This window comes from Solanum stenotomum, chromosome 10 (genome assembly GCF_019186545.1).
Source record: "Solanum stenotomum isolate F172 chromosome 10, ASM1918654v1, whole genome shotgun sequence".
NCBI classification, from domain to species: domain Eukaryota; kingdom Viridiplantae; phylum Streptophyta; class Magnoliopsida; order Solanales; family Solanaceae; genus Solanum; species Solanum stenotomum.
Genome location: NC_064291.1, coordinates 22,514,167 through 22,537,958, shown reverse-complemented (window position 1 = coordinate 22,537,958; position 23,792 = coordinate 22,514,167). Strand labels below are relative to the sequence as shown.

Below are 23,792 nucleotides of genomic sequence, written 5' to 3'. Positions count from 1 at the left end.
GTGAAAAGAAGGTAATTGTTCGAGAGAAAAGTGCCTTACCTATAGTCCATTCTACCCATGACGAATTAACATTGTTGGTAATGATGTACACCCGTTGAGTTGAACTCTTCAGTTGGTTAGTCAATACCCCAAGCATTATCTCTTTATTTGATTGTTCCTTGTTAGTTGTTGAAGTGGTTTTGTAGTTGAAGATCTACTTGCTCAGAATAGTGATTGCATCTTCGAACTTGATCACAATTTCCTAAAACATTTATTATTTTAGCTGCAATCGTCACCGTTATAAGTTCATAGTCGAACTTGAGATAAAACTACTCTCTGTGGGACTGACTCCAACTCATTTAGTTGGGTTTTATATTGATTTACGATCGTTGAACACCTAGAATTGGATGAGGTGTGCTTGAAACATTAAATCAGTTGACCCACAGACCATAGGTCCTTCCGTGGGTGGTGTTCGTCAACTTTTAAGTTAGGGTCATTTAGGTCTTTTCCTTATGCGTTGGGGCCCTTAAACTACGACGTTTTACATCTAAACTACGCCGTTTTACTCAGTTTAAGTCTAATAACGAAGTCAGAAGATAACCAAAACCTTTATTCACCAAAATTCACCAGAACTTAGAACAAAAAGAAGAAAAAATTGGCGATAGCTTTCTCAAGAATACGCAACAAGTTTTCTTCAGTTTTAGCCCCAAAATTGAAAGATTTCTCCAAGAGATTCATCACAAGGTATGTGGGATTTCACTAGTGGGTTCCTTTCGTCCACTAGGTCCCTAGAATTCAGCAGATTCTTGATTCCTTATATATTTTTGAAACCTAGGGTTTCTAGAAATTTAGAGAACTGTTGTGAATTAGCTATTATAGTATTCCAAATCAGATTATCATGTTTTCGTGAAATCATTGCATAGTTCTTTGCATGAACTTCAGAACCCTAGTTGTGTAGATTCTCTTAGTTCATGAATTACACTTGCTAGGTCAGTTAAACAAATATACATGCTCCAATTTTGAATGTAACATTGCCAGTATTTAAATGTTGCAATCTCAAATTTTGCATGTCAGTATTTTGAACTATTCAACATTTCAGCATTTGAGTCATAATGTGTCACATATATATTCAATTTGGAGTAGACATAAAACTGAGTTGGACTAAGGTTTAGGTACCCGTAGAGTCCCAGAACTACGTGCCCCTGTAGGTTTATAAGTCCCTTTTGTTGGGCATCAGATTTAGTGATCACTTCATTCATGCCTTTATACCCCTGGCAAGGTGTATAGGGTCTATTCAATAGGGTGTATACATCGACCAGTCATGCCTTTATAACTCTGTCAAGGTATATTAGGTTCTCTCGATGGGGCGTATACATCGGACTCCACCTTTAGCTCACGTGGTTTTATGTCAATCAATAGTAGCTCCCATAGTCAGACTCTAATGCATTTGACCAGGTTTTAAGTTATACTTCAGTATTCAATCTCAACATGTTATGTACTTGTTCATTACATTCAGTTCAGTTCTTTTCAGTCTATTGCGGTATTTACATTCATATTTAGTTATATCATTGCTTAGTTATGCTTTGTTCAGTTTATATGTTTGTTTAGCTATATTCCATAACCTGCATGCTCAGTACATTCTACGTACTGACGCATACTATGCGCTACATCCATTAATGATGTAGGTTCATGTACTTAGCATCCAATTCATTCATAGATCAGTTTCTGATCCGTATTCTGCAGCTTGAGTGGTGAGTCTTCATATTTTGAGGACAATAGACATGTTTTTTTTAAGATTTTGTCTTTTATTTCAGTTTCAATTTTACTAGAGTTAGCTGGGGCATATCCTCACAACTTTAGTGAGTTAGAGGCTTTTCTAGACATAGTATTAGATTCAGCCTTAGTTTTTGAGTGAATGTTTAGTATCACTAAACTCATAGTATTATATATATTCAGATCAATTTTGAGTATTCCCCACCTTCAGTTATCTGCTATTTTAAGCTTCCGCATAGTATCTATGTATTTAGCTGTTTTAGTATGCTTATGATATTCTAGCTCAGGGTTGGTTTGAGGTCACTCGTTATCCTAGGTCCCGTGTTTACGTCAAGGGGGTAGCCGCGAGGCGTGACAAACTTGGTATCATAGCATTAGATTTAAGCGTCCTAGTATGTATGGAAGTCGCACTAAGTAGAGTCATATTCATGGGTGTGAAGTGCACCACATTTAATCGGAGGGAGGCTACAAAGTGTATTAGGAAAACTTCACTTTCTTTGCTACTCTTATCGTGCGTAAAGTATGATCCAACTTCTTGTTTCTAGTTTGACGTTAAGCATTTCAGATCATGCCTCCTCGTAGAGCTTACTCATGGAGTGCTAATGCATGCAATGCTAACACAGTCCCTCTAGTCCCAGACCATGAGGTTTCAAATGAAGAGTTCCGTAATGTGATTCAGCTTTTGGCTCAGTGTATGACTAACCAGAACAATCAACAGGTTTCAGATCCTACTAATAGAAATGGTAGATCAGTGGCAGCTAGAGTTAGAGATTTTGGTAGGATGAATCCGCCTGAGTTTCTTGGGTCGCAAGTTGGTAAGGACCCACATAACTTCATTGATGAGGGTAATAAAATATTTGAAGTGATGGAAGTGACTGGTACTAATAGGGTAGAGTTGGCATCCTACCAGCTTAAGGATGTAGCTCACATTTGGTTTGCTCAGTGGAAAGAAAACAGGGGTACAGATTCAGTTCCACTGAGTTAGGAGTGTTTTACAGGAGCTTTTCTGGACAAGTTCTTCCTAACGGAGTTGAGAGAAGCTAAAACATAAGAGTTCATGAATTGGAGACAAGGTACAATTTCAGTTCAAGAGTATGGACTTAAGTTCACCCAACTCTCCAGGTATGCTCCACATATGGGTGCTGATCCAAGGGCACAAATGAGTAAGTTTCTATTTGGAGTATCTGACTTAGTGAAGACAGAGTGTAGAAATGCTATGTTGTTAGAGGATATGAATATCTCTAGGCTCATGATGCATGCTTAGCAGGTTGAGGTATATAAGCATAAGGAAATAGCTAAGGACTACAAGAAAGCTAGAACATGGAACTATGAGTACTCTTAGCAGAAATCGGGTGGTGGAAATAACTCATAGTTTCGACAGGATAAAAATAGTAGGGCAGTAGGCTCTAAGTCTCAGGGGAGTGTTTCAGGAAATAAGACCTACCCAACTTGTCCAAAGTGTGGTAAAAACCATCCGAGCAAGTGTCTTGCAGGAAAGGAAAGATGCTTTGTATGTGGTCAGTCTGGTCATAGGTTGAAGAATTACACTTCTGCTGGGCAGGGGCAAGGAGTTAACAACATAGGGGCTTACTCTACAACTCTAACAGTATTAACAGGTTGCCCAACTCAGTAGGGTGTGTTATCTGGTACAAGTGGCGGTCAGTGCCAGAACAGGTTGTATGCTCTCTGGGCTCGCCAGGACCAGGAAGATTCTCCTGATGTGAACACTAGTACATTATGAGTCTTCCATTTAGATGTTTATGCATTGTTAGATCTAGGGGCTACTCTTTCTTTTGTAACTCCCTTTATAGCAGTAATCTTAGGTGTCATTCCAGAAACTCTTCGAGAACCCTTCTCAGAATTTACTCCAGTTGGTGACCTAGTTATAGCTAGACGGGTATTCAGAAATTGCCCTGTCACAGTCTCTCAGAAAGTCACCTTAGCGCATCTTGTAAAGTTAGAAATGGTAGATTTAGATATCATTCTAGGCATGGATTAGTTACATTCCTCAAAGTATCACCTACGAAAGGGGTGATGATATTTGACAAACTCGAACAAGTTAGTCCATAGAGGGAGATACTTGGGAAGCAGAAGAAGCCATGATGGCCAAGTACCCTCATCTCGTTTCTTCCGATTCCATTTCAGCTTAAGATAATAGTTTCCTCTTAAGTTTCTCAGTTTACTCGTTTGTAAATTTAATCTTATTACCTTGTTCCTTCAGTCGTACTTGCATTTCTACATATTTGCATGTTCTTGGAACTCAGTTCAGTTAGATATCAATTTCTAGTACTCAGTGGTAGGGATTACAGCTCCTTCCCTCCATACTCAGCTTGTTTAGACTACATTCGAGGATGAATATTCCCAAGGAGGAGATAATGTAACACCTCAGGTCTCAAAATGAAGAAAATCTGAGTTTTCAGAAAAGCTTGTGCCAGTACCAATGGAACCACCCACGGACCGTAGGTAGGACTACGGACCATAGGTAGGGTTCTGTCGTTAAGGCCCAAATATTTATAGTCTCTGATGCCACCCATGGTCAACCAGTATGGTCTGTGGTTGGACCTACGGACTGTAGCTGTGACCTTAGGTGTGGGTCAGCAGGCAGTTAGAGGGAAATTTCTTTTGGGTCAACTTCAAAAGGTCCTATTGTTTAGCACAAAAAGAATTATGTGGCCCATAACCTATCAAATTAAAGATAATTGAATCATCTTTCCAACGCCACCAAGTTAGCTAAAATCCCATCTCCGAGTAAAAGGTTATACTCGTTTTAGTAAATCTTGTCGGGCAGATTTCACCGACGACCCTTACCTACAGTTGGTAGGTCAACCCATGGACCATAGGTCCCTCCGTTGGTGGCCTTCGTCAGCCTTTAAGTTCGGGTTATTTAGGTCTTTTTACTATGCGTTGGAGCCCTTAAACTACGTCATTTTACACCTCAACTACATCATTTTACTCAGTTTAAGCCTAATAAATTTGTCACAACATAACCAAAACCTTTATTCACCAGAACATAGAACAAAAAGAAAAGAAAATTGGCGATAGCTTTCTCAAGAACACACAACAAGTTTTCTTCAGTTCCAGCCCCAAAATTGAAGGATTTCTCCAGTAGATTCGTCACGAGGTATGTGGGATTTCACTAGTGGGTTCCTTTCGTCCACTAGGTCCCTAAAATTCAGTTAGATTCTTGATTCCCTATATATTGTTTACTCCTAGGGTTTCTAGAACTTTAGAGATTTGTTGTGAATTAGATGTTATAGTATTCCTTATAAGATTATCATCTTTTCGTGAAATCGTTGCTTAGTTCTTTACATGAAATTCAGAACCCTAGTTGTGTAGATTCTCTTAGTTCATGAACTACACTTGCTAGGTCAGTTAAACAGATATACATGCTCGAATTTTGAATGTTTTATCGTCACTATTTAAATGTTGCATTCTCAGATTTTGCATGTTAGTATTTTGAGCTATTCAACATTTCAGTATTTGAGTCATAATGTGTCATATACTTATTCAGTTAGGAGTAGACTTAACACCGAGTTGGACTAGGGTTCAGCGTACCCATACAGTCTTAAAACTACGTGCCCCATAGTTTTATAAGTCCCCTCTATTGGGAATCAGCTTTAGTGATCACGTCATTGATGCATCTATACCCTTGGTAAGGTATATTAGGTCCTCACGACGAGGCATATACATCGAACAATCATGCCTTTATACCCCTGGCAAGGTATATTGGGTCTTCTCGATGGGGAGTATAGAATAGAATCCATGTTTAGCTCACATGGTTTTATGTCGGTCAATAGTAGCTCCCATAGTCAGACTCTAGTGCATTTGACCAGGTTTTAAAATATACTTCAGTATTCAGTCTTAGCATGTTATGTACTTGGTCAATGCATTCAGTTCAGTTCTTTTCCTTGCAGTATTTACATTCATATTCAGTTATATCATTGCTCAGTTACATTTCAAGTACTGACGCATACTCTGCACTAAATTCTTTCATGATGTAGGTTCTAGTACTAAGAATCTAAATCACGCATAGATCGGTTCCTGTTCCATATTTAGCAGCTTCAATGGTGAGTCTTCATACTTCGAGGACAATAGACATGTTTTTTTTCTTCAGATTGAGTCTTTTATTTCAGTTTGAGTTTTGCTAGAGTTAGTTGGGGGCATGTCCAAACAACTTTAGTCAGTTAGAGGCTTTTCTAGACATAGTATTAGATTCAGCCTTAGTTTATTAGTGATTGTTTAGTATCACTAAACACATAGTATTATATATATTCAGATCAATTTTGTGTATACCCCATTTTCAGTTATCTACTAATTTAAGCTTTCATATAGTATCTCTATATTCAGTTGTTTTAGTATGCTTATGATATACCAACTCAGGGTTAGCTTGGGGTCACTCGTGATCCTAGGTCCTGTGTTTACATCAAGGGGGTAGCCTCGGGGTATTACAGTTAGAAATGGTAGATTTCGATATGATTCTAGGAATGGACTAGTTACATTTATTTTATGCCTCAGTCGATTGTAGATCTAAGATTGTTCGGTTTCAATTTCCAAACGAGCTAGTCTTAGAATGGAAAGGTAGTAGCCTAGTGCCTATGGGGTGATTTATCTCATACCTTAAGGCAAAGAAAATGATTTCCAAAGGGTATATCTATCATCTTATTCAGGTTAAGGATTAAAAATTTGAAACTCCAACTCTTGAGTCAGTCCCAGTAGTAAATGATTTTCCAGAAGTATTCCCAGAAGATCTTCCCAGAGTTTTGATAACACACAACTAAACTTCATCCAATTTTATGTGTAGGAGATCACAATCTAGTATAAACCCAACAAAGAGTTGGGGTCGATCCCATAGAGAGTGATACAGTAGAGAATTCAATTAGGAAGTGAAAGGGGTGTTCTAATCAATTGTAGGAATAGAATTTGTCAAAATAATTAAATTAGATTTCAGGGGTTGACAACATGTGTCTGTAACACCCCGAGATCTAATGACCTAAGTTAGAGCCTAACTTGTAGTCTAGTGTCCTAAATAGGATTAACATGAAGATTTGTGTCCTAATATAAATTCCCTAAGTTAGTACTAAGGTCGTAGTGCCTAAACGTCAAGACATGCCCCCCCCCCAAGGACCCCTAAAGGGTCCTTGAAGAGGGCCAAGGGACTGCCCCAAAAAGCTGGCAAAACAGCTTGACTCACGAAATGGGCACCCATGCCTCGTGGGAGGACTTACTCCCCGTAGGTGGTGGTGAGTCAAGACTTAGTCTTCCCCAAACAACCCCAAATTTCCTAATCTCTGAAGGAAACTACGACCATGCAGTACGATCCGTGGACCAAATCACACCCCGTAGGTGGGGGCTTGTGAGTGAGGCCTGGACCAAGTCCAAAAGGTAAACCACATACCTAACCCATAAGTGACCAGTATAGTCCGTGGAACCATCCATGCCCCGTAGGTGGGGGGTCGTGGATGGGGTCTGCCAAAGCTTCCATAATTTGGCCAAGTGATGGGTAGTTTCGTAAATTCTTAATCAATTAATTAAGGGCGGGGACGGTTATTATTAGTTATTTTAGACCTATATAAATTCTTCTAAGTCATTAAACCCCACTTAACACTTCATAACTCACAAGACTCAAATTAGAAACCAACTTCCCTATCCCAAAATTTCTCTCTCTAGGACTCCATTGAAGAGCAAGGTCAAGGTCAAGATAGGGGTTCAAGAACAAGCCTTTCTTGTCCAATTTAGTGTGGAAATCAAGCCAAGGTATGGATGCCTTTCATTCTTGGGTAGCTATCACCCTAGGAGCCCCTTCAAACTATGTTTTAAGACTTCCAAAAAACCTAGGGTTTCACTCAAGTCATGGGTCTTCTTCCAAAACAATTTCTATTGTTTAATTATGATTGATTATGATGATTTATGGTTAGATTAATGTAGTATTATTGGATTTTGATGAAAATCTCCCTTGGATCCATGATTTTTCCTTCTTCTTAAATTGTGAACTGAGGAGTGACTTGATTGATCATGGAAGCTTGACAATTGATTATATTTACATTTATTAAGTTACTGAATCATGAAATCACTCTATCTAATGTGATAATTATAGAAGTTAGGGTTGATCGTGATTCCTAGCCTTGAAGGTCAATACGTAGGGTTTGTATATGTTGGTTGAGTGCCTAGTGCATTCTCTTATGACCATGAACTTAAGTAAAGAACAATATGAATTCTAAAGGAAATTATGCTTAGCACCGAGTGGATATGAGTATGAGATGGGTTTCTTCATGCTAGTAGTTGGGCTTCCAATATGGTTATCTCATTAGATGGAAACCTCCACGTTAGTAGTTAGGGTTACTAGAAGCAATCTCCTTATCCCATAACTATGTGCCCACATAGGTCTTTAGCTAGTGGATCCACCTGAAAGCTAATATGTACATTCTACCTTAGGCAAATAGGACACCTCCTTTTGGTGTCGGGGTAAAACACCAGATTCCATGTCGCTCATGTGGTCTATGTTGGTTAATGAAATTTTCCCTATATGATATGAATATGAACTATGATAAGAACATGGACTTTATTATTACTTCTTAAGAGGTACTACTTAGTATGAGTGAGGGTATGGGACTTCACTTATGCATTGCACAAGTATTTTTTAAGAGGGGTTATGGTGAGGTTCTCTTATGTAATGAAGACTTATGGATTATGTATGAAAGATATGTATGAATGTTAAGGTTGACTTTACTTTTTACAATCTATGAACATTAATGACTCCTTACTTATGTATGTTGGTTATAGATGAGGCAAAAGTAAGATATGTATGTTGTTATTAGCCTAAATATGATACTTAGCATTTGGTAGGGTTATGAGACCTTACCTTGGCATTGAACTAGTATGGCTTTGGGTTGCTTGTATATTGGTTTGTCTTTATAAATGTACATTTTGGCTTTTAAACTTGATAAAGGCATGATTTCAACTAAATGTCCCTTTTGTTTTAAGGATTTTTATGCATGGCTTCCATACTTAGTACATTATTTGTGCTAACACATATTTTCTACATTCTATGAGTGTAGGTTCCGATCGTTGAGACGTACTACTTCTTTCAAGTGAAGCTTGGGTTGACTATTCCCTAGGCTTGGTGAGTCCTCAAGTTGGAGGACAAGATGTTATTCTTTCTAGCTTTTATTGTACTCTCTACTTTTTAGACTTTATTGTTGTAAAGGGCTTTTGACCCTATTTGTATTCTCTATTGTAGTAGATGGTGATTGAGACAAGGTCTAGATTCTTATTTTCTTTATGAAAAAGAAGTTAACTTCGATTGTAAAAGTTTTAAATTTTCTGCATCAATCTATGACTTTATGTTTATGATTATACTAAGGGCTTGTATGAGACCCCTTCGGGGTCAAGTACGCCATGTTGCTCCTAGGAGGTAACCTCAGGTCGTGACAGTGTCAAATAGGGGGATTAGGTTTGTCAATTAACAACTAAAAAATGTCATGACCCAGGGGTACCCCCTAGATGTGACAAGGTGTACTCAATCCCAAAAGGTCTCATACAAGCCCCTTAGCATATCATAACATAGAATAAAAGAAATGATGAAAAAATTTTAAAATTTTATCCATACAATTGAAGTCTTTTATAAAAGCAAGAGGAAGTCTAGACTTGTCTTATTATAGCCATCTAATACATTACTGGAATCAAAATAGGGACACAACCCTTACAACATAGTTTGAAAATAAAATACTAGAAAGGAACTACAAATGACTCATACGTCCTCGAATCATGAGGACTCACCACAAGCTAGGAGAATAGTCGATGCAAGCTTTGACCAAATGAAGATCACCTCAAACATTGGACCCTACACTTGTGGGAAAATGTATGAAAATATGGGTTAGTACAAAAATGCACGAAGTATGATAGCCAAGCATAAAAACCTTGAAAACATGCTAAAAAGGACATTTTAGTTGAAAAGCATACACTTTACCAAGTTTGAGAATCATCATGCACATTAGTGTAAAATCATAAGTCATAAGCATATTTAACATATAGATCATCATAGCATAATAGAACCATCTCATAAGTAACCCTAAGTTATACTTGTGCAATGCATAGATAAGATCCCATAATACCATCTATACAAAGTATCACTTTTAGGCCACCATAATCATACTTACCATTCTTTCATTTCATCCTTAGTGTAATACTCATATATAAGGAAAGAAACTCATATAAACAATCCACATTAAGCATATATCATTACATAAAAGGAACACACCATAACTACTCTCAAATCCTACTTGTGCAGTGTATGAATGGGATCCCATACTCCCACCCACACCAAGTAGTGCTTCTTGAGAACCCATAGTTCATAATCATTCATTGTGGGGGTAAGCCTTAACCGACATAGACCATATGATCTAAACATGGAATCCGGTGTCTCCCACACCGAAAGGGTTGGTCTACTTGCCTAAGGTAAAACCGGTAACTTTAACTTAGGTGGATCCACTAACGAATAACCTATATAGGCACATAGTTATGGGATAATGAAATTGCTACTAGATGCCCCGCCTCAACTCAGGTATGGGCATCCATCTCAACAGATTGCTACTAGAAACCCCGCCTCAACTCAGGTATGCGTTTCCATCTCAATCAATATCCACTCGGTGCTTAGCATTATTCCCCATGGATTACTTAACATTTCATTACTTGAGTACATTATTATGGAAGAATGTATCAACACTCAATCCAACTTCATTCATAATATAGCTCCTAGATTCAATAGGTGATAATAGCCTTTCAACCTAAGAATTCCCATACGGTGAGAATACCTTTCATAACATGTCATCTTCATTCACAAGTGTATGATTGAGAATAGCCTTTCAATCAACCCATCATATTATCATAATCATGAAAACTTCATTCATAAGTGTGTGTGTGTGAGAATAGCATTTGAACAACACCACAAGTACATCATAGTCATATTCACTTTACCCCCAAAGTGTTCATAAAGAATATACGTAAATCTCATAATCATGCATAATTCTCATACTTTACCCTTCAAGGACTAGAATTACTACATTAGACATAGATGATAACATAAATCAAGTAATCAATTCATTACATTCATAATTCTATAACATTCTACTCGCATCAATCCATTCCAACACTTTAAGATCCAATTTGAGAAAATAGGGTAATTCATGGATTCTTGAGGAATTCAACTTAAAATCATGTAAAATCATCAATATATCAATAAAAAAACATATCAATCGTTAAAAACGAATTTGAAAGGAATCCATGAGATTCAAGTCAAACCCTAACTTTTGGGTTTTCTAGCTTTGAAATTGGGGGGTTTGAAGGGGCTCCATGGGTGAAAGCTACCCATGGATGATGACCTACGATACCTTATTGAAGAATTCCAACGAATTTGACGTGAAAAGCTTCATTTTTAACCCTAGCTTCACCTTTCTTCTTCTTCTTCCTTGGAGTTCTAGAGAGGGGATTTTGGGAAAATGTTGGTTATTGATTTGGGTTTTGGGATTTTATGAAGTGAATAGGTTGGTTAATAACTTAAAAAGGCTTATATAGGTGAATTAAAACTATACAATATGACTTCAGTTAATACTAATTAAAATAGGAATTACCTAAACTACCCCTACCTTAACCGCCCCTAAGACAATTCACATGTCTCCATTAACGACCCCCACCTACGGGGAGTGGACTGACCCACATACCGTATTGGTGGGGCATGGGTTGGGGTCTAGAACTTTAAAAATTTTCCCTTGACCCACGAGACCCTCTCCCACGGAGCGTGGACCACCCTACGGGGTGTAGGTCCATCCGTGGGTCACTGTTTTGGGCAGGTTTAAGGGTAATTCTAGGGTCCCCCTCAAGGACCCTTGGTTGGTCCTTGGGGAGTTGAACCTTGGCGTTTAAACCCTAAACCCTTCATTCTAAGTACGAGAAGCACATTTTACGAATTTAACCCCTACGACAAGCACTAGTTAAGCCTACTAGTTTTCAGGTTGTTACACAAAAAACAGGGGAGTAGTCAAGTAGAGGAGGATCCTTGGGGTTGCGATCGATTAATTGCCAATTTTGCTATACAGGTGATTACTAATTACTGAAAATCGTTTAATCTTAGTGGGTAGGCTAGACTCTAGATTCAATATCCATCTCTCGATCAACGATAACAATTCAATCAAATTCTCTCGAACCTCGACAAGCATACCAATTATGAACAGTTCAAAACCTCAATTAATCTACTCACTTGAGCTAGATTGGTAGGATCGAATTAAGATTACCTTTCTCAAGCCAAATCCACAACAACCCAATCACTACAATCATCAATTGATAACCTTAATTCTAAAACCTTTTTCTCAAGCAAGCATAAAATACTAACCTAGAATTGCATTTGCAATACAATTCATGAGTTAAAACTCAACTATCAATCGAACCCACTTCAAAACAACAATTAATTCATTAATTACTTACACCCATAAGATAATTAAGAAAATTAATCACATAATTACAACCCTAATAATGGAGGTTTTAGCCACACATTATGAAAAGCAGAAAACTATTACCAACTATGTTCTCCATGAGCTGGGTAATGAATTCCAATTCTTCACAATACTTCAAATCAACTAGAAATCAAATCCCACTTAAAATTATAATCAAAGACTCTAAGAATAATGTTTGGGAAAAAAACATAAGGTAAGAACTCTCATACACTCAAAATAATCTCTCCAAATTTCAGAACTCCTGAAATCTTTTATAATTTCGCATTTATACTCTTCCAGATTTTCTGCTTTTGGACCTATCGGCGGTATTAGTCGAGCATCACCAACTAGATCGGTGATGTACTAAGTGTCTCTCTCCATCGCCATCCTGACTTGCCTCTTAATCATTCAAACCTTTTAACTTTAGGAAATCAGAATCCCTGTCGTCGATCAAATCGACGGTTCGCCGAAGGTCCATTTCCATCATGAAGTTGGCTTTTCCCCAGGATTGGCATGCTGTAACTTTTGGCAAGCAGAAGTACCACTCGGTGAGTCGTCGAGTGGTCTTGGGGATCATCTACTTTCCTTATCTTTAATTTTTTCAGCTTTTCCACTGCTTTTTGCCCGGTATGTCCTTGCCTTGCTCTTTTTCCTTCATAGCTGCAAATTAACATTAGAACATCAGTTTAGAGCACAAAATATGCATCGAGAACACAATATTATGAATAATACACCCTAAATAAGTCGAAATCCCAGACTCATCAACACCCCCAACTTAAACTGTTGCTTATCCTCAAGTAAAACACAAGATCAATCAGTTCAACAAGGATGTCTACAACCAGTGCTACTCAAGACTCAACATGAATGTACACAAGAGGTTCAAAACTACTCATGCAATGTTCAATTGTGTACTCTAAGTTTGAAATTTTGACTAGCCATTATCAAATAGAATTCAAGCTCAACAAAAGTATTCAATGCCCTCACACAAAGAATGATTCAATGCTCGCACAAAACTCATCTCCAATTTAGAATTTTCAGAATCAAAAGAAACTCTCACACTCTGAATGATAAACACATGCAGGGTTCTACCAATAGGCTTGCCCTTATTTTCCAACCAACATCACTTTCAGCTCACTTAAGATTACAAAGATCTTTCAAGGCTTGTAACGAGGCTGAGGGTAGGAATATAATCATTTTGGTTTAGTGATTTCTACCTTTATGAAGCATGGTGCGCATTTAACTTTCTCCTTCTCTTTCACACTTTATGATTTTCACAATCCACCCTATGTTTTTTTAGCATGACTCATTGGATACCCCATTTCTTGTATCCATTTCACAAACATTATCTCAAGAATTCTTTTCTTTTTCAATCTTTTTCTACTTTCACATTTCTATTTTCTCTCTTTTTCAGCTTTTACATGAAGGGGTTCTTTCTTTTTCAACATTATCCTTCAAAGGCAAATTTCTCAAACTTCTTGACCTTCCTCCTTTTTTACCATACTCACAACTTAAGCTTTTTGCGTAAGTTGGCTATTCAAACGAACCAATGCTTCATGAAGGTTATAAGTGATGGGACAAAGAGGTAAAAGTTTTTCAAGTTTCATCCAATGAAAAGGGTAGGCTCAAATGTTGCCAAGCTAGGTTCACATTGTCACAAGGCAATAAAAAATAAGTAAACCAATTTTGGTTCACTTTTCAGAAATTGTGCCTAAGATCATCTCTATCATTCCCTTAGATTAGTCAATTGGACTAACGGGGTAAGTTCTAGGTATTACCAAGAACAAATTTCAAGAAAATCTCACCACACATGGCATTCAAGACAATCATCAAACAAGACTCTACAATTCTCAGCTTGCGTGCAATGATCATCACAAGAGGTCAACTCAACAATCGGCTTAGTCACAATGAGATGCTACGATCATCACAAGAGGTCAACTCAACAACCATATATTGGACTCATTCAGGGCCATATTTTAATAGAAATTGTGTCCTCAAATGCTTATTTTATCTCAATATCTGATGAAAACCCTTAAGTTTAAGGTATTTGAAGTGAAAGAGAGCATGGACACTATGTCGCAAAAAAGGAACGAAGAGGGCTGAAAAGAATGAAGAAATGAAGGCTTGAGGATAGCCGAGTCCACTTGGCGAGTAGCCGAAGAGTTTTACTTCGCCTTTTGTTCAAGTGTGCTGAGCCCTGAAGAAAAGGATCAAGTCAGCGGAAAAAAGGAGCAGTCGGTGCATCACCGAGCAGTTCTGTGAAGTAGTACCATACCGCCCAATGGCCTACAGCATGACGATGCTAAAGATTGGTACAATATGGCGATGAACTACACCAAAGGGCGAATCACAGAGTTGATCGACTATTTTGACTAATGACGCCGAACGATCCGTTGCAGCACAAATCTGTGATAACTATAAATACTAGTTAGAGTTTTAATTTTATTGTGGAACTTTTATTATAATTTTCACCCAGATAATAGTACTTTTTGATATTGTTTCTCTATGTTTGAGAGGGTTTTGGAAACTTGAAGAAGAAGAGGGTTTCATCTCCAAGGAGTTGGACTTGGGTCTCTTGATTTCTTCATTCTTGCCTACAACAAGACTTAAATCTTCATACCCATTTGAATGCAAGCTCATTTAGGTATAAATTTCTATCTCTTGATGTGTGGTTAAAACCCCCATTCTTGGGGTATAATTTACCGAATATGGGTTAAGAATGTTGTTGGGTCTTGCTTGATGATAGTTTAGATGTAGTTTAATGGTGATTTAGTCTAGAAGTTGTGGATGAATTTAACAAATTTGTAGTTGTAAATACAAGTTTATTTATGTCTTTTCGTCTTGCTCGAGAGAGAAGTCACGAAACCAAGACTACTAGATTGATGGCATAAGGAGTGGGTCGACATGAGGTTCAGCTTGAGAGAGTGAACCCTAGTCCCATATCCTAACAGTCAGCTCGAGAGAGTGAGTGGGGTAAGGCATAGGCTGATCTTCTTGCGGCAAGTGGGTGTCCGAGAGGAACCCATTCGAAACGGAGTAAGTTGCTCGAGAGAAAACTTATTCCCACATAAAGCTTAGCCTAGTCACTATTACTCTATAAATTTTCTATCACAAGCATGTACCCAATAATTTAGCCTAACCCGTATTCCCGTCACATCCCAAGGATTCCCTCTCATTATTTAGAAACCCTTGTTTATTTTGTTCTTTTTACTTACTTGTGACAAAAATCCCACCATTGTTAATTGACACTCTTGTGTCACCCCTTTAATTTAAAATTTTTTTACTCGTTAATGTCTTTAGCTACGACTAGTTAGAACGAAATTTTATTTTTCTATAAATTCTCAAACCACTCTCTTGGGATGATCCCAACCCTTCGTTGGGTTATTATACTATTGCACGATCGTAGACACTTGCATTGGAAGTTGTGTCCTTGATTATGCAAACAACAGATTTGCACACTCATATCGTGAAATCAAGAGCAGTATTCAAGTCATCAGTATTGATCACAACCAATACTCAACATTGTAAGAGAACAACCATATTCACAAACATCAAGAGGTGGCTAAACATTTTAATACGGGTCAAAGCCAACATTCACATTATAAACAATGGATGAAAAACCAATATATAGACAAACAAAATTCAGCATCCATGAAAGCAATTAAAACAAAACACAAACAACAATTATATCCATAAATCAGTCCGAAAGAGGTAGGTATGGAAATACCTCACCCCCCTAAACTAATCTAGCAATTGTCCTCAAATACAATGAAATAAATAAAACATGTCTAAATAAGATAATGAAAAGATTCAAAATCCTTCTGTCAACCTAAGTTGGCGGTGAACTCTACATATCAGTGACTCCTTCAGTCTGGGCATCAGTGCCTGGCTCAATAACATCTTTTGCTCTACTGGAGCCCATAGTAATCGTCCCTCAATGATGCCTCCACAACTGTCTGTATCATAGCCCCCTCGAGGTCTTCTAAATCTCCATAAACAACTGGATCACGAACACCCAACTCATCCTCACCAGTGTCAGCCTCGGACTCAATATCTGCATCATCCCTAATAACATCTCCAGTCGTAGTAGCCGAGGGATCTCACAACTGGCTGGGTACTCTATACTCGGATCCTCCGGAAGATCCACAGTGCCGAATAACATCGAGACATCGGTGAATTTTAGCTCATCCATTTCTCGGCTCAACCCAAAAATATTGGCCTTTAAGGACGTCACATCCTTGGAGGCACCCTGTCCCTCCTCATAAGTCTCCACTCGTACGGTGAAGGCATCTAGTGCCAGTCTATAGGCATCAATCATATCTCTGTGCTCTCTGAACTCAACCCCGATCGGGGCTAGGACAACAACAATCACCCTCTCAATAAGCCTAAGAACATCGGCCTCTACCTAGGAGGCACGAGCATCAACATACTGGGCCAGGTGGCCCATTTTATATAACATAGCCCGGGTGATCGGGGTTCGAGAAGAAGCAGCAGCAAGAACAGCAGTTGGAGGGGGAGCAGTAGTAGAACTAGAAAGGACAGAAGTAGAAGTGTCAGGGGTACTTGTAGGCTCACTAGTCTGAGTAGGAAGGATTGCCTCTGTCGACAACATCTTCACATCAACTACAGGAGAAGTATCCACAGGTGTAGCTCTCCTCTTCTCAGCCTCATCAGTCATGTACTCCCACTCTATCCTCCGGATGGTAGTAGAGGCAATGAGAGTCACTTCCACATCCATCAGCTCAATCAATGGTACCCAGGCTCGCCTGCACAACTCCGTAAACATTATTGGAAATAGGAGAGAGGTCTGACTCTGCTTGGCCCTCATGACCATCTCCTGCTCGATAATAAGACTGAGACTAAATCTCTCTTGATCCATGATACAACTAGATAATGTAGTCTTCGAATGCCTGATAATAGATTCATTCTGGGATAGCATCAAAGTGTTGTTGATGAACCCAAATAAATATGTGGCAGCCACGTTCAAGTTTCTTCTCTATAGGAACACTATCCTCAATCCACCGCAGAGTAATGTCGGTGAACAACGGCGCCAACCAACCCTTCAAATGAGGAGTAGGTGGCACTGGGATCCTGGTTGGATCATGCATAGATTTCGAGAGTAGCTCCACTCTCTTCGTCTGGAAAGTTTGATCATCTTCCAGCTTAGATGCAGAGACCAGTGATCTATCTCTTGAGTTGCCCTCACTATCTGACTCAAATATGGTGAGGTGAGTGTCATAGACACCCATATTGTCGGAGCTCTCCTCCGCCAGACTCAATTTTACGGGCCCCTTCCCCTTTCCTTTCCCCCATGTTGGAGGAAGTTTTGTCTGTGCATTCCGGAAGGATGCAACACCATCGTTAATAACAATGCCCCGTGCACACTTTTGGGGAAGTTGATTCCTTCCCTGTACCTTGGCTCTAGCCATTCCTACAAAACACAAACAAATAGGTTAGACTAAATTCAAAAAATTCAAAGTTGTAAGAATGTGCAGGAAAGCTGAGTCGCCGAACCCATTTGGCGATCCATGTCTGGCTCGCTGAATATTCCAGAATAAAATTTTCTCAAAAATCAGCATATGTCGGTGATGTCCAGGGCCTTTCGGCGAATCGTCGACACCATTTGACAAACTAAAAGTAGCTCGCCGAATGTTACAAAACATTTTCTAAAATTTTGGGCGCTAAAGGGAGATCTTAAGGGGTATTCGATGAGTCATGAAGTGAACTTAGAGAGCTCAAGAGTATCGTCAAATGTTAGAGAATAATTTTTACAATTTTTGAAGGATAAAAAGGCGATCCAAGGGTCTTTAGGTGAAGCGCCAAAAAACTCGGCGAGCTCAACCCAGCTCGCAGAGCCGGCCAAATGTGCTAGATTTTAACGTCGATCATCAATTTCTAACCCACAACCCATGATAAAAAAATTCTACACCTATTCTATGCAATTAAGCCCAGACCCATACTACCCATGACCTTAGGGTACTTAGAATTCCCCCATTTTGCCTAAAATTGACCAATTGATGTCTTTTGCCTTTAAGAATGACGTCACCGCTCTATCATTGGGCAAAGTTAGAGAATTGACACAATTAGGGTTACTCAGACTTCACCCAAACTAGACCCAACAATCCAATCAACAGAACCCACAATTTGAATCAAGTAAAAACACGGGATCTCATAAATATAGGCCAACAAACACAATTTGGGATCTCATAGGCACAAATTAGCAACAATCATTCCAAACAAGCACTAATATTATGCAAACAACACAATAGGACAACGATCTTGCATTCAAGGCTATGAACCTTTAATGATGGGATTCGGAAAACTAACCTCAAGAGCAGATAACTGACGATAGGCTAGAAAATAAACACGCAAAAAATACAAACTCCCCTGAGTAATTGATCCCCCACACAAATGCAAGAAAATCTAGCACAGAAATATAATATGCGGCTGTGAAAGTGTAAAAGTTGGAAAATATGAAATGAGGGAGGTTTTTGAAGTTAAAACGATTTAGCCCTTCGTGATCCTTCATTTCGCGCGCTAGTCAGCGATGGTCACTTATGGTGCCGACCCATTCATCAATGTGTCGAATGGTTCTTTTATCTGCCGAGTTTTACAGAACCTATAGATAACTAGTTTGTCCAAATGGCAATCCAGATTAGGCTCACCAACCTATTTGACGAGTCATCGACTGGTACCTAGGCTTGCCTAATTGCTCATTTTCCCAAAATTTTGATTTTTCAACCTACACATTCAATATCCGTTATTTAAATAACAATAAGAACAGCTCAAAAACATAGGTTGCCTCCCAAGAAGCGCCTTATTTAATGTCATGACACGATGAATATACTCATTCAAAGTTCATTTTTAGGGTTGGCCATGGTGTCACTCGATAATCCTCCTTTTGGCCTCGGGTTTAAATGAGTCAAGATTTGACCCATTTGTGTTTCCATCTACTTAATGGAAACCGAGTTAGAAGTAACCATTTGGTTTTAAGTTTAGACGTCCTCTTTCATTTTTGTAAGCTCTTTATTCGGCCCTTCCACTTTACTGAGAATGCATGCAAGCATATCTTCAATGCGGAAATTCTCTGGGTCAGCCCTTTGCTCTTTTGTCTTTTGATGCTCATGTGGAGGTATATATCTCTCTTTGTCATCATCTCGCTCCTTCCAGTTAGTTACATGGTCATGTCATTCCCTATCGTGGTTTATCCAACCTTTATCACGCTCTCTATTCCAACCTTGGTTCCCTCCCAACCTTGGATAGTTTAGACGAAAACCTCCTCCTTGATTTGCTAGAAAATTTACTTCCTCATTGTACATAGCCTCAAAGTGTGCATCGTGGTTCACCTCACTAAATCCATCTGCGTTCACAGCCTAGGAACCACTACCCATGTCATGTTTTGACAAAAGATCCATTTAGGTCATCATTTTCGCCATGTTTTCATCCCACTCTTGGTATTTTCTTATTTGCTCATTCGTCATCCTAAAAGTCAAGGGAGACACTTGATCTTCCCTAGTGTACCAAGTACGGTTGATCTTCGTCATTCCATCAAGGAGAATTGACACCATTTCAAATGGTTGCTTCATAATTCCTCCTTGGACAAGTTGATCAGCCACACCTTTGTTGACTGAATTTAAACTTCGATAGAAATGTTGTAACAACACGGTTTTTGGGAGTCCATGACTTGGACACTGGAGTAACAACTTCTGAAACCTCAGCAGTTTCATGGATTGGTTCACCATCTAAAGTTTGAAACACTGAATGTTATCTCCCAATGCCATCATCTTCAAAGGTGGGAAAAATCTTATGTAGAACACCTCATTATGCTCTTCCCAAGATGTAGTCGAGTCCCTTGGTAGGTCGGCTAAACACTTAGTTGTCTCCCCCATTAGAGAAAAAGGGAACAATCAAAGTCGAACTAAGTCCTAGGAGATGTTCTTGAACAAAAATGGACCACACACGTCCAAAATTTTTTTGTATATGGTCATGGGGATCCTCATGAGCCAGCCCTCCAAATAAGCCTTTTATTTGCAATAGTGCAACATCGTGCTACTCACATGGAATACGACATTGCCCACAACCGGAGGCAACCGAATAGCACCCACACTGCTCAATTGAGCTTCATTCATATCGTTCAAGTTACCAATGTTATCTTGATGTCCAAGTTGGCTACCGTTTCTCCCATTCACACTCATCTCGTCATCTGTTTAAGAGTAGCCAACAACAAACACAAAACAAAGTAAGTTGATTCAACTAAAAAAAAGAATAGATTACAACTAGACTTCACTACAAGAATTACAAACACCACTCCCTGGTAGGGGAACCATTTTTGATAACGCTTAACTACAATTCATCCAATTCTAAGTTTAGGCAATCACAATCTAGTATAAACCCAACAAAGAGTTGGGTCAATCCCACAAGGAGTGATACAGTAGAGATTTTAATTCGGAAGTGAAAGACGTGTTCTAATCGATTGTAGGAATACAATTTGTCAAAATAATTAAAGTAAATTTCAGGGGTTGACAATAAATGTTAAATGAGGGGATTAGGTTTGTAAATTAACAACTACGAAAATAGGGGAGTAATCAAGTTGAAGAGGATCCTTCGGGATGTGATTGATTAATTGCCCATTTTGCTATATTGGTGATTACTAATTACTGAAAACCATTTAATCTGAGTGAGTAGACTAGACTCTATATGCAATAGAAATCTCTCGATCAACAATCATGATTCAAGCAAATTCTCTTGAACCTCGACAAGCATACCAATTATGAACAACCCAAAATGTCAATTAATCTACTCTATCAAGCTAGATTGGTAGGACCAAATTAAGATACACTTTCTCAAGCTGAATCCAAAACAACCCAATCACTACAATCATCGATTGATAACCTTAATTCTACAACCTTCTTATCAACAAGCATAGAATACTAAGCTAGAATTGCATATGCAACCAAAATTCATAAGTTAAGGAAAGCTGACGATCGCCAAGACCACTCGGCGAATAATTTCGGTTTAATTTATCATAGTAAATTAGCATTAAAACATCAGTTTAGAGCACAAAATAGGCATCAAGGACACTAATACTATGATAAATTATCCCTAAATGAGTCGAAATCCCAAACTCATCAAGTTCATTCCGAAAGGGAAATCGACTACGAAATAGATCTCCCTGATACGTAGCATATTTCAATTCCTCATTACAGAATGGCTCCAGCTGAGCTAAAGTAATTGATAGAACACTTGAAAGACCTTCTAGATAAAGGTTTCATAAGACCCAAGATCTCTTTATAGGGTGCTCCATTGTTGTTTGTGGATGGTACTCTTAGGATGTGCATCGACTATCGTTAGTTAAACAAAGTCACAATAAAGAATAAGTATCGCATCATCAGGATTAATGACATAATCGACCAACTTCAGGGTGCTAGTTGCTTTTCTAAGACAGACCTCAAATTCGGGTACCATCAACTCAGTGTCAGAGATAGTGACATCCCAAATACAACCTTCAGGACTCGGTATGGCCACTATGAATTTGTAGTTATGTATTTTGGACTAACAAATGCTTCTGCAACTTTCATGGACTTAATGAACAAGGTATTCTAACAACATTTGTACTCATTCTTTATTGTCTATAATGATGATATCCTCATTTATTCTCGGAGTAAGGAATAACATATGACTCATTTAGGATTTGTTATGCAAACTCTCAAAGATCGCCCGATATTCACTAAGTTCAGCAAATGTAAATTTTGGTTACAGTCCATTGCTTTCCTTGGTCATGTGGTATCCAACGAAGGGATCCGAACTTATTCTTAGATAATTGAGGTAGTACAACATTGGTCAAGACCAACCTCTCCAACTAATATCAGAAGTTTCTTGGGTTTGGCTGGTTACTACATGAGGTTCGTTGAAGGATTTTCATCCATAGACTCACCATTAAACAAGTTAACTCAGAAAAAGATCAAGTTTCAAAGGTCAGATGAGTGTGAGAAAAGCTTCTTATAACTGAAAACCATATTGACTACAACTCTGGTCTTGACGGTACTAGAGGTTTCAGAGGGTTATGTGGTTTATTGTGATGCATCCAAGGTCGGCCTAGGTTGTGTATTTATGCAACAAGGTAAGGTCATAGCTTATGCTTCTAGGAAACTGAAGGTCCATGAAAATAACTACCCGACTTATGACCTCGAGCTTGCAGCCGTAGTGTTTTCCCTAAAGATTTTGACACATTACTTGTATGTTGTTCATGTTGTGTTCACCCTGAAGGAGTTGAATGTTTGCCAGAGGAGATGACTTGAATTTCTCAAAGACTATGACATGAATGCGCTCTTTTTATCCGGGTTCCACTAAGATGTACCGTGATCTGTTGTAAGTCTATTGATGGAACAACATGAAGAGGGATATCGCAGATTTTGTAGCTAAGTGTCCTAACTGACAGTAAGTTAAAGTAGAATATCAAAGACCAGGAGGTGTGACCCAAGAGATTAGCATTCCCACGTGAAAGTGGGAGCTGATAAACATGGACTTCATTATTGGTTTACCTCATACTCACAGACAACATGACTCCATTTGGGTTATAGTGGATAGAGTTACTAATTCAGCTCACTTCTTAGCTGTCAAGACTACAGATTCTGTGGAGGACTAGGCCAGATTCTATATCAATGAGATAGTCAGATTGTATAGGGTTCCCTTGTTGTAACACCCCATAGTTTAGTAAGTCAACTAGACCTTTCTGTTAGGGTTCTAGAGCTTGATGTTGGGGTTAGAGTAGTAGAAATGACCTCCCGTACTTAGAATGAAGGGTTTAGGGGTTACACGTCAAGGAACGACTCCCTAAGGACCCACCAAGGGTCCTTGAGGAGGATCCTAAAAAGTACCCAAAAGTTGCCCCTTGGACGGGCCACCCACGATTGGGGACCCACGCCTCCTGGATGGGTTTGTGGGTCAAGAGACGCCAAAAGTGGTGTTGCAGTACTCCACCCAAGGAGGACCAACACGGCCTGTGGGTCGGGGTCTCATGTGTGAGGCAGTGCACTCCTTTAGGTTGGTTAAGTTTTGGGGTTAGGGAATATTATAGAATTAATTAGTTAGTAAGTGGTGTAATTTTATTAGTAATTAGACCACATATATGAAGCTATTAGAGCATTAAGGGATTCTTAATCATTAAATACAATTCACCAAAGAACCCAATTCCCTCCAAGAAATTCTCTCTCTAGAAGAAGAAGAAGAAGAAGAAGAAGAAGAAGAAGAAGAGGAGGAGGAAGAAGAAGAAGAAGAAGAAGAGGAGGAGGAGGAGGAGGAGGAAGAGAAGAAGAGGAGGAAGAGGAGGAGGAGGAGGAGGAGGAGGAGGAGGAAGAGGAGGAAGAGGAGGAGGAGGAGGAAGAGGAGGAGGAAGAGGAGGAGGAGGAGGAAGAGGAGGAAGAGGAAGAAGAGGAAGAAGAAGAAGAGGAAGAAGAGGAAGACGAGGAAGAAGAAGAAGAAGCAAGTTAGGGCAAATTCCTCCATTGTTGCAAGCTTTGTGAGGTCTTTATAATCAAGGTATGATATCTTATTCATCCA

At 38.9% G+C, this 23,792-nt stretch overlaps 1 pseudogene; it reads left to right on the top strand.

Annotated features, from left to right (window-relative positions):
* Positions 1-23,298, top strand: part of LOC125842822 (uncharacterized) — a 36,321-nt pseudogene extending 13,023 nt beyond the window's left edge.
* The last annotated feature ends 494 nt before the right edge of the window (positions 23,299-23,792 follow it).